Source organism: Cetorhinus maximus, chromosome 5, assembly GCF_964194155.1.
Source record: "Cetorhinus maximus chromosome 5, sCetMax3.hap1.1, whole genome shotgun sequence".
NCBI lineage: Eukaryota > Metazoa > Chordata > Chondrichthyes > Lamniformes > Cetorhinidae > Cetorhinus > Cetorhinus maximus.
In genome coordinates, this window is record NC_135883.1 from 28,568,519 (window position 1) to 28,580,864 (window position 12,346).

Sequence of the window (12,346 nt, forward strand, 5' to 3'; positions counted from 1 at the left end):
TTGAAAGGTCTTGTACACCAACTGCACTACTTATATTTACCCTGTTAGTCTACCGTCCACATTTTCCAATAGAAATTTTGTTCTGAATTAATGTCTTAAAGTTTGCCCCAACTGGGTTTATCCTTTCGGGTTTTTTGAGCATCTTAGATCTACAATCTTCCAGTTGTGGGTTGCTGCCATCTCAAATCTAAAGATTATTGCCAGAACTTCTGTAATTTCCACACTTTTTTTTCTTTCAGCAGCCTGGATTCATCCTAGTAAGACCAGGTGATTTTTCCACTTTTGAAAGCTAACATTTTAAGTTATTTGCCTTTTTAAAAATATCATATTGCTCTTTTTGCTGTGACATTGGCAGCAGCATCTGCTGCTGATAAAAACCAGTACTCTTTTTGCAGATATCCTTTGGTCCTGAATCAGCTCCCACCCATTCTTTGATTATATTTTTATTAACACTTTTTTGGATCCTTTTTGTAATCATACACATTTCGTCCCTCTTCTTTCTTTTCTCAAATTCACAGCAAGGAGTCAGTTGAGAATAATGGTGGGACTAACAGTGTTCACTGTCAAAAATCTGGTGGTAACTTTTGGAGTATGCATATGGGTAGATAAATGTGGAAATCCAGACAATGCTCTCAGATACCCAATTCTGACACAAGGGCAATTTTAGTCCTCAGACTCGGTATTGAAATATACAATGGTGAATTCACTGTACTTGGCCCCTTTTTAAATACTTGTCAAAAATGTTAGGGTTTGTGTATGCCTGAAAAAAACAAATTTTTAATGGCATAATTACTGATGTGCAACTTCTCATGCTGAAATTAATTTTGCAAGCGTGGAGTCCCAAGTTTGACATCACACCCAGCTTATAATGGAAATTCTGCTTCTCTTTTGCCAAGCTGTAATGTCAAGTGACCTGTCAAAAGGTACTTCTCTCAGCTTCCAGAGAAGTCCTGAACCAATTAGTACTGGCAATTCCTTCCCCAGGCCGTGTCAGGACAAATCTTCCAGAGTCTTTAGATTGCCACAGGATGTATCTCTTTGATGGGTATCAGCATTATTTACAGCAGAGTGTTATGAAGATGTGCTTTATGGCAAATAATTTTTACGTCTGTGCTTAAAAAATTCAGTGTTCCCAGCCAGTGGGCTAAAGTGTCTTGAACGCTCAGCCTCAGATGGCTAACCCTAATTTGCATTACCACACATTCCAATTTATTGGAGTGGGGATGATCTTACTGCAAAAACCTATCGATGACTTCAGGGAAGTGTGAAGGACTCACCTCCTGTGGCATTCAACTGCTGGAGATGAACCAATAAGACTAATCGCTTGGACAATAGAACCTTAGCCAAGAGGGGGTCCTTAGGCATGAACTCATTAAGCTATAATAGGAAAGCCTTAAACCCAATCACTTGAACAATAGGACCCTCAATGTGAGTAGAGAATTCCCAGACATGAACTGATTACAGTTGCAAGTGACGACAATGTTTGAATCACTGGTTGATGGTCATTTGACAGGCCCATCCTTTGTGTTTTTAAGCTTCTGCTTTCTCTGCAAAACTGAGGACAAGCAGCTTAGTGTGAAGATCCATGTGGGGTCCCTCTTTCCTCCCTCTCTCCCACCTACCTGATAAGCGTTGAGCCCTGTTTCCTAACTGTGACCATCCAGGGATGCATTGCTGTAGACAGACATTTATTCCAAGAATGAAACCCACCAATTCTGTGTTCAGAAGAACAACGAACTCCATCTACGTTGTTAAATTGGACGCATCAAAGCCTGAAGCCAGTCGAGGTATCAAAACTACAGACTCTTTTTATTTATGGATTCTGATTTAGCTAACCTACACTTCCCCACCCTGTAATGTGTTGTGTGTGAACTTCATATGTGCAAAATTTGGAGTGTATTTCATTTTAGATCAATTTAAATGTAATAAAGCTAACCGCTTTGTTAAACCGAAGAAAACCCATCCTACTCTTTTATGATCACAGCACATAAACAGTTAAGTACTCACTGAATTGGCATAATATCCTTTTCCAAACAAAAAAAACTGTTGCGGTCAAATGGGGAGAGGGAGCAGAGGGGAGCCATTCAACACACGACCTCACTGGTCGTAACGAGTCATTTGATTTGAAAGCACTGCTTTCCTTTGTTCTACCGTCAGCTTTGAGTGCTGCAGTTATCTGTTTTGACACTTCTTGCTTCAGGTCTGCCTGCAGGTTTAACTCAGGCAGCTTTAATTTATTTTCATCTGCTATTAAGTCTTTGTTGTCAGTCTGCTGTTCCAGGATGTGTCTCACCTCAGCAGTCTGAGTTTTATACTCTTTGGACACATCTTTATTTGAAACTAATTTTCAGAGCATGATTACAGACAGTCACCGATTTCTGTATAACATTGAATCTCTTTTGTGCGTTTTCAGTTCCGACAGTTTCACTGGACTTGTCTGACAGCAGGACTTTATCTCCAGCAAAGTGATTTCCTAATATGAAATTGCCACCATTAATAGGCAACTTCAATACAATTCCCATAACTGCAATATTGGAAATTGAGCCACATTTTAAATTAACCATGCAACAGAACAATTAAACAATCTCCATAAATACTTTAATACCTTCTTAAATAGCGTACCTTCTAGAGGGAGTTTCTCTTCACCTATTACAATTAACGATTCAGCTGACCCCATATCTCTTAGAATATTAATTGTTTGCCTGCTTTACTGGATTAAAATGTGGATACTTCACCTGTGAATAAAATTCTTATCCTTTATATTCTGTACTTTTCCAATAATAAATACATTCAAAGGTTTGTCACAAGTGGAACCTTCTGGTAAAATATTTTCTGCAGTCAAAAGCTCACCTTACATGCTACTTTTGGCTTTTAATTTCTGATAATCTGCCTTCAGATGTCCTTACGAGAAAAATTACATCTTGGACCCATTGAATAGTACTTACCCTCCATACTATTTTTTTGCTACTTTGGGGGATATTTGTCTTTTCGTTACATACTCATTAACCAGTATTCTATTCAGTATCAGATCTCTTATCTGTACAGTTTGAGTGGGTTTGCAAACAATGGTCTGCTGCTACTCATATGTTTGTGAGACAAGCCATAATCATCAGCCATTATTGCAGTGGTCCTTAGGAGCTTTATGGTCTTCTAGGTGTATCTTTAGTCCTAAAGGACACTGTTTTAAAATTCTTCCACTAACATTACCTCACCTAGATTTTCAAAATCTTGCTCAATCTTCATAGCTCCATACCAACTACCAAATATTTCCTTTTCTATAGCAAATTCCACAAATGTTTGATCCTGTTTCTTAGATTTTCTAAACTTCAGTCTGTAACTTCTGGCACTAACTCGCTTGCATTCTTCACAGTATCATAATCACTATATTGCACATCTGAAAGTTACAAATACACTCCTAATGCTTTTCCCCAGGAATAAACTTTGCAATAAGCTTTCCTTAGGCCACTAACTTCATAGCAATTTTCTTGAACAACACAATCTATTTCAACTCCTTTCTCTCTGATTTTAGGCACTAGACTAATGTTCCTTGCCAAATCAAAACCAAAAGTTAAATCTGAGTCATCGTCAAGTTTCCCTACTACTCCCTGTTCCCTTAATCTAAGCTTTGCTTTGTTGAGGTCAAATTTCCTCTCTGGAATTCATGGTTTTCCCTTTCTAATTCTTTTTCTCTTTCTCTTTGAAACTTAAGTTCAAGTTTTTGCATTTCCTTTCTTTTTTTCCTCTTTCCTTTTGGAATTCAATTTTTTCCATTTCTCTTTCCTTAGGTTTCTGCCTTTCTGACTCGAATTCCAGTTGTTTCATTTGCAACTGGATTCTAGCTAACTCAACCTTGCATGGTATCTGAATTACTTTTCTCTTCCTCAAGGTTCAGATGTTGAGCCAATACACTAAAATTTTGCCTTTTTAGTGCCTACTTTTAAATCTATTCTAATTTTTTCTACCACTGCCTTTAAATTAACCTTTAACTGTTGCAAGACATTCACAGGTAGGTCTTTTCTTTTGAGAAATGCTTCAGCAATAAAGGTAGCCATGTTAATCTTCTGATGAGTATGGCAGAAGTAACTGAAATCTTGTTCGTTTAAACTCTTGCAAATTCCAGTGTACTCGTTTCCAGCCTCTGGATTTGTAACCCACAACAGCCAGTTATTTGTTATGATCCCTGTAAAGACCAATAACTTTAAACAGGATATTTGAATTCCCAGTGGCCGACTGAAAGAATCATATGACAAGATTTCAAGTTTTAAGACATCCACTGTGACAAACAAATTAAAAGCAACAATGACTATTTAGTAGGCAACTAATACTCTCAGCTGCAGAAAAGAGATCCCCATTTTAACTTTTTAATAGAACCAAAAATCCCACGCCACTGCTATACTTCACTGCCTGCTGGCCGCAATTTTTATGGGAACCAGTCCAACATCACTGAGCTTCCAACGGTTCACTTCTCCCTGTTTTGCCGAGTTGTAATGTCGAGTGACCGTCAAAAGGCTGTTCTGTCAGTTTCTGAAGAAGTCCCGAATCAACTATCTGTAGTAAAGGCCACTCCTGGCATTTCCTTCCCCCGGCCACATCAGGACGAATCTTCCAGAGTCTTTAGAATGCTATGGGATGGGCCTCTTCAATCAGAAACCATGTTCCCTCTGTGGCAGTCCACAGAAAGGCAGCGCACTTCTCTCTGCTGACCACCCTAGCTGCAACCTTTCGTCGTTCTCTTTTTCTGTCCAAACATTCAAGAGACTGAAAGTCTATCCACAATCAGCACAGCTGTTCTTGGCTTTGTTTTCAGGTATGAACATTTTACACTTCTCTCCCAGTAAGTTTCACTCTCGGCCTCCCTGTCCCCACAGTAACCCAAGCATGTTGTCGGGCAGAATTCAAAGCAGATCACATGACCCCCCTCATTCCTCCATTACCTTAAATTAAAGAGACAATTTAAAACAACAATATTATAAACTTTGCATTCGTAACACTTATCTCCTACCATAGCCTGTTGTTGCTTTCAAATTGGAAGACCTCTGGCCCCCAGCTTCAAGAGCCTGCCCACCAACCTTAATTGGCATAGAGACAGGTTTCCTGTGCAATTAAGGGGGTACCCCTGTGAAAATCTGAATGAATGATTATTTCCTCCCCCCTGGGGTGGGTTCTGGACCTGGAAACAGTCCTGATTTCTGTTTCTTGCTCCCATAGGGAAAATCGAACCCTATATAAATGAAAAGCCTCACTGTTTGCTCTATTCAGATGCCACAAATCCTTTAGTCGACATCAGGCCAGAAAAGAAACTGGATTAGAAGAAATATCTACTGTGAAAAATCTGTCAATCTAGTTCATTTGTCACAGCAAAATACAGGTCTTTATGTTCAGCTTGTTCCTCTATTGAATTGAGAACACAACAATTATGAGATTCCTTTGTCTATTTTAATCTCACAATTAGTCTTCCAGATGTTAATTGTATCAATTGAGGTTAAGTATTTACAGGTGGAGGGCATTGATTGGATGGTTACTTGAGCACATATAAAGATACACTGACACAGGGTGTGAGTCAAGCTAGGAGGTAGATATATCTGTAATGATTCATTTTGTGAATAAATCTATACAAGTACAGATTGGCTCTGGTTTTTTCCTTCACTGACTGGCTATCAGGAATAAAACACCAGGAACCTCTAGCTGTGGATGTATTTCCATTACCCTGCATAGGAATGTGCCTGTACACAAAATAGCTACTCTTAATTATTTTACCTGACAATCTTTGCTTCTAATCCTCCAGGATCCGATACCTTTCTACCTCATTGAAGTTCATTAAGGGAAAATAATTTTTAACAAACTTGCTGGAGTTATTTGAGGAGGTAACAGATAAGGTTGATTAGGGAAATGCTGTTGATATGATATATATGTATTTTCAAAAGGCATTTGATACATTGCCACACAACAAACTAATGAGCAAAATTCTAGTTCTTGGAATAAAAGTGAAAGTAGGCACTTGGATAAGAAATCGGCTGAGTGACAGGAAACAGGGTAGTGATAAATGGTTATTTTTCAGATTGGAGGAAGGTCTGTAGTGGAGTTCCCCAGGGGTCAGTGTTGGGACCCTTGCTCTTCCTGATATATATTAATGACCTAGACTGTGGTGTGCAGGGCATGATTTCAAAATTTGCAGACGCTATGAAGATTGGAAATATTGTTGAGGGTATCTCGAGCTTCAGAAGGGCATAGACATATTGGTGGATTAGGTAGACAAGTGACAGATGAAGTTCAATGCAGAGAAGTGTGAGGTGATCCATTTTGGCAGGAAGAATATGGTGACACAGTATAAAGTAAAGGGAGAGATTCTAAAAGAGGTGCAGGAACAGAGGGACCTCAGTGTATATGTACATAGGTCATTGAAAATGGCAGGGCATGTTGGGAGAGCAGTTAATAAAACAAATAGTATCTTAGGCTTTATTAATAGGGGCATTGAGTACAAGAATAAGGAGGTCATGTTGAACTTGTATAAGACACTAGTTAGGCCTCATCTGGAGTACTGTGTCCAGTTCTGGGCGCCAGTAAGGCATTGGAGAGAGTACAGAGGAGATTCACAAGGATGATTCCAGGGATAAAGAACTGTAGCTATGAGAATAGATTGGAGAGGTTGGGACTCTGTTCCTTGGAGAAAAGAAGGCTGAGAGGAGACTTGATAGTAGTACTCAAGATCCTGAAGGGTATGGACAAGGTAAATAGTGAGAAACTGTTCTCATTCAAGAGAGCATCAAGAACTAGAGGGCACAGATTCAAAATAATTGGCAAAAGGAGTAAATGTGATGCGAGGAAAATTTTTTTCACCCTGAGGGTGGTTGGAGTCTAGAACAAACTTCCTGAAAGGATGGTGGAGGCAGGTTCAATCGAGGTATTCAAAAGGGAATTGGATTGCTACTTGAAGAGAAATAATATGCCCAGTTACAAAGATAAGGCAGGATAGAGAGACTAGGTGGAATGCTCTTTCAGAGAGCCAGTGCAGACTCAATGGGCTGAATGGTCTATTTTTGTACTGTAAAGATTCTGTGAAGTTAGTCCTTTATCAGTTTAATATTTTTAATAAATCTATGTCCTTTTCCAAAGCAATATTATGATCATTGTTTTTCAAATGCTCTGGCACTATATGTATGGTCTATATGCCCCACTTCGTTCCCCAGAACTAGATTCACTACTGCTTCATTTCTCGTTGGTCTGGAAGTTCTCTTGTTGCTCCTTGTGCTTACTTTTCCAGTGTACATTAGGATAATTGAAGTCCCCCATCTCTGATGTTCTTGCACCTTTCTGCAATTTGCCTGCAAATTTTCTCCAACGCCTTCCCACTATTTGGTGATTTATCGCAGTGGTAAACTGGCGTTTGGGATCTGTGAGAAGGTTTCAAGAGATCCGCCAAAAACCAGAGAACATGTAGGAAAATAGGATTAGCGTGATTATGGACCACGCAGAATCAGGGCAAGCAATGGCCAAGACACTTTGTCAATTAAGTATTGCCATCCAATCAGTGACTCAGAAGTGGGGTCTCACTATGTTCAAATAGGTTTTGGTTAAAGTGTGGAGAGAGTGAGGCGTGGAAAGAAAGCCACTCTGTACAGGGTACAGAAGTGACTTGGGCCTATCCCCTCACTAATGCTTTATCACAGCGCCCCTTGCCTTGCCTAATTAGTTTAAACACTAGTTAACCACCCTGCGTAGAAATTGGTCCGAGCCGCGTTGACATGCAACCCATAAATTTTCTATGGGCCCTTGAATCTTTTTAAAATCTCCATCTAATTAATCAGTCAACTATCTGTATGGGAAAAATCCAACAGTAGATGCTGTTACTTCACTGCAATTATTCCAAATTCAGTGCCGTATTTGGAGGAGTCGCTAATTAAATTGTTTCAAAGTGCTTTTATTAACAGTCCCCTGCAATTTAGGGGCAATAAAAAGCCTTTACCCTTTTTGTACGTATTAGTGATACTGCTATAGGCAGTCTGCAATTCACAATCGCTTATTGACTTGTCATTCACTTAAAAATCTAACTGTTCAGGAATTACATAGCAAAGCCCAAATTGTACAAAACCAATGTGAAACATAACTGTTCAATTGTTTCATTGAAAGTTGTTCCTTGTTCTTTTTTACTTCTCCATGCTACTTATCCTTCACCATAAAATACTTTTAAAGTTGAGAATGAAAGTAATGTTTTTTAATGTACCAATATTGAATAGGTACTAGAAAACTAGCGCAAGTTGATCCAGCCCTAAAAGGGCCAAGAAAGGTCCTGATTACAAGTCAATTATGAAAACTAGCCATTGCACGGGACTTATAACTTTAGCTACGGTTTACGCTATGTTTTCTACATTACAAAAGTGACTGTAAAGCGCTTTGGGACAACTTGATATGTTTGAAAGGCGCGATCTTACCTAAAATTCTTTCAATGGTATTGATGGGCAATAAATGTAAGCACCAAGGCCATGTTAGATACAAAATCAACGCGTTTGAGAAAGGATCATGCCTTTGGAGCCTGCAACTCTTTAATTTTACATTAAATGATGCATTTAGCTGTTTAATTGCTTTAATTTAATTCTGTTCTATGTGATTTTTAAAAAAAATAAATAAATTTTAGTATTTTCAACCAACTATTGTTCACCAGTATAGTTAAGTCCCAGCCTCTGCCCTGTTCAGAACCACAGTACTCCAGTGAATTCTAACCTTCAAAACAGTTCAAACTATCTCCATTCTTATTGCTTTCCTACCTTCTTTCAGCAAAGCTGGCATTTTCAAATTCTCTGGCAGTTCTTTTAACAGAGTAGGCTATCCAGTCTCTGGAGCCGGTTCTGCCATTCAATTAAATCGTGGCTGAACTATACTTCACCCTATTTTTATCAGCATTGGCTTATATTCCTTGATACTTGTATCTAACAACTATCTCACCCATTTCAGTTTTGAAAGCTTCATTTGACCCAGTATCCACAGTCTTTTCAATGAGAGTTCCACATTCCCAATAACCTTTTGTTAAGAAGTGATCCTGATCTCACTTCTGAATGGCCTGGCTCTAATTTTAAGATTTCCCTGCTTGTTCTGGGTTCCTTCAACAGAGGTAAAAGATTATCTGTATATACCCTTTCATTGTTTTAAACAGCTCAATAAGATCACCGCTCAACCTTCTAAACTCACGGGAATACAAGCCAAGTTTATGCAAGCTTGTCAAAATTTAACCCTTTAAACCCTGGTATCATTCTCATAAATCTGCATTGTACCCTCTCCCACAGTCAATATAACCTTCCTGAGTTGTACCCAGAACTGAACGCAGTAGTCTAGATAGGGTCTGACCAACAGCATCCATTTCCCTTCTCCTCAACACTTCTGTTGTTAATGCAAATGATCTATTTTCAATAATTCCTGCTTGTGGTATACAAAAGCTGGAAGTGCTTCCACAGTGCTAAGGTGAAAGTGGCCCATTTCATGCTTATACGAACCAACCCCAAAACTGTTGTCTGTGAGAACTTCCAATTTGGCATGTATGACTAATTTGACATTAATTTACAATTAGATCAAAGATGATCTAGATTCTAAATGGTTAGCAATTCTGAATGAGAATGATCATAGCCTGGTTTTTATAAAACATCCAATTAAATCCAATAGGAAAATGTCACTGCGAGTGTAAAATGTTCTTAACATGGATAACCACTGTTGTATATTTTTTCCTTTCATGGGATGTGGGTGTTGCTGGCAAAGCCTGCATTTATTAACCATCCCTAATTGCCCTTGAAATGACCATTATTGAAGACAGTTAAGAGTCAACCAGATTGCTGTGGGTCTGGAGTCACATGTAGGCCAGCAGATTTCCTTCCCCAAAGGGCATTAGTGAACCAGATGGTCTTTACAATAATCAATGATAGTTTCATGATTACCATTACTGAGACCAGCTTTTATTAATTGAATTCAATTTCCACCATCTGCCGTGGTGGGATTTGAACCCATGTCCCCAGAGAATTAGCTTTGGCCTCTGGATTACTAATTCAATGACATTACCACTATGCTACCATCTCAGAGTTTTGCAGAGATGATACGAGTTTCTATGTGTGGAACAGATTTTTACAGTGCTTTAAAATGTCTACTCCACATTTCAGCTCTGGCTTCCAGCTCTTTCTACAGTTTGTTTGCTTTTCTCTTGAGTCCACATCTAGGGTTTACCAATCAAGCACAATAAACATTAATAGTAAACAGACTCACAATCAAACACAGAACAATTGAACCATTGAACACCACAACCACCCTCTTCTGAAATTAGTAAAACTGCAAAGTAAATGCACTCAACCTCCCTCATGAAAGGAAGAATAATTAAGACCATACATTGGACCAGCCTTTTGCAGGGGATTTTATTTTTATGCAGCTGGGAGCAAGTGGCAGAACAGGTTCAACAAGCTGAATAGCCTCCTTCCTGTTCCTTCATTTTGAAGTAACTTCCCCTGTGCAGAGATGTTACAGGTTTGAGGGAGAGTGCTTGTGAACTTCCAAGAAAGTGACCCTAACTTGAAATTCCTTGTGAAGGCTATACATCTCCCTTGGCATGTGTCTCAAATGCTTTATCCAAATTCTTTGGAAATGATAGGGCTCACCATAGTCAGGGAGAAGATATGCTAGTCTGTACATATTAATTTTTTCTTGCAGCCATGGGGGCAAATTTAGACAAGAGAGTAAGTTTGAAAAGGTTGCAATCCTGGTCACTACCCTTCATGCTATTTGGGATTACTGCCCAGAATAACTTGATCAGTGTGCAGCCAGAAAGTGTGTAAGGCTGCTCATCTTGGATCCTTGTCAGCATTTAACAGACAAGGAACAATGGAGTAGAAAATTGTGCTATCGGCTGATCTTCGTTTCATACATTCAATACGATGGTTACAGAAGGAGGCCACTGACTTCAAGTGATAAGACAGTTTGCTAAATATTCATTCTGTTATTTTTGGGCTTCCTACACACTTTCGTTGGAGTTTGTTGATGTTAAGGTGAGTGTGGTATATAGGGCAGATGTTTCATTAGAGTGAGTGCAGTATCCAGGCAATTTTGTGTCTTTGGTGTTAAAGATCTATAGCTGTAGAGTTTGGCCTCAGTTGGAACAGCAATACTGTCTGTTAAAAGAGTTTGTCTTTGAACAGGTCCTGTTGGGCAAAGTGGTGTGTCTTTTAATTGGTGTACAGTTTTTTCCCCCCTTGTGTAGTAACTAGTCCTGCCTAGTGCTGCACTTCTCTAAATCCACTTTTAGCAAGTGCACCTGGGAGTTCCTTGTTGCACCACACTGGGGAGAGGATTAAATATCTACTGATGTATTCAATAGAGTATATAGATTCGGAACAATAGGAAAGTATTTAATTGTGTTAATGTTTTTTTTCTGCTCTTTAGCAAGCATGTGTTGTCAAGTTATACAATGCAAGAGCCTCCACACCCAACTATAGGATTTACAAAGGAAATGTTTTAAGGCTTGAAATGGCAACTAATATAACCTGGGAGTCTAGGCACAGTATTTTCCAACCAGACCTGGATACTATATCCTGAGTGTAATAGGTTTGGTTGCAACCACTCTCAACTGGAGCTAAAAGACAAAGGTTTTCCTTTGGACCTAGGAGTTGACATTGAAATGAGGTCCTGTGGCACAGAGTGTAGCATACCTGCCTCTGAGCCAGAAGCTTTAAGGTCAGGTCCCACTCTAAAACTTGATGGCAAAGGAAGGTGTATTCATAATGCAGCCAAACTGAGCATCAACCTGTAAAAAGGCATTCCAACATATGTCAATGACAGATGAGCGGGAGAGATTCCTAGCCATCCACTCAGTTGAATGCAACAGTGTGCATCATAACTGGAACTCCAGCAATAGTAAGATTTTATATAGATTCACTACTAGATTTCAACTTTTATATTCTAGACTTCATGTCATAAGTGGCTCTACCTACTTGAGGTATTGCATTTAATATCTTGTGAACCTGAACACCTAAATGCCTCTCTTTCTGCAATCAGCTTTCTCCCAATATTACTTGTTTTCTATTTACTGACATTTAATTCCATCTGCCACTTTATGTCCCATTCCACATGTTCTCAAAATGCCCTTGCAACTTTCTTTGTTCCTCAGAATTATTTACAATGCTTCCTATTTTAGTATCATCTGAAATTTTGGACACCATTTCTTCTATTCTTATATCAAATCATTATACACAGTGAACAGAAGTGGTTCCAGAACAGAACTCTGTGGAACAGTGTTACTTACAGCCACTTTGAGATATTGCTGTTTCTTCACTTGTAACCGATTTTTAATCCAATTTGCTACACCTCCCCTAATTCCATA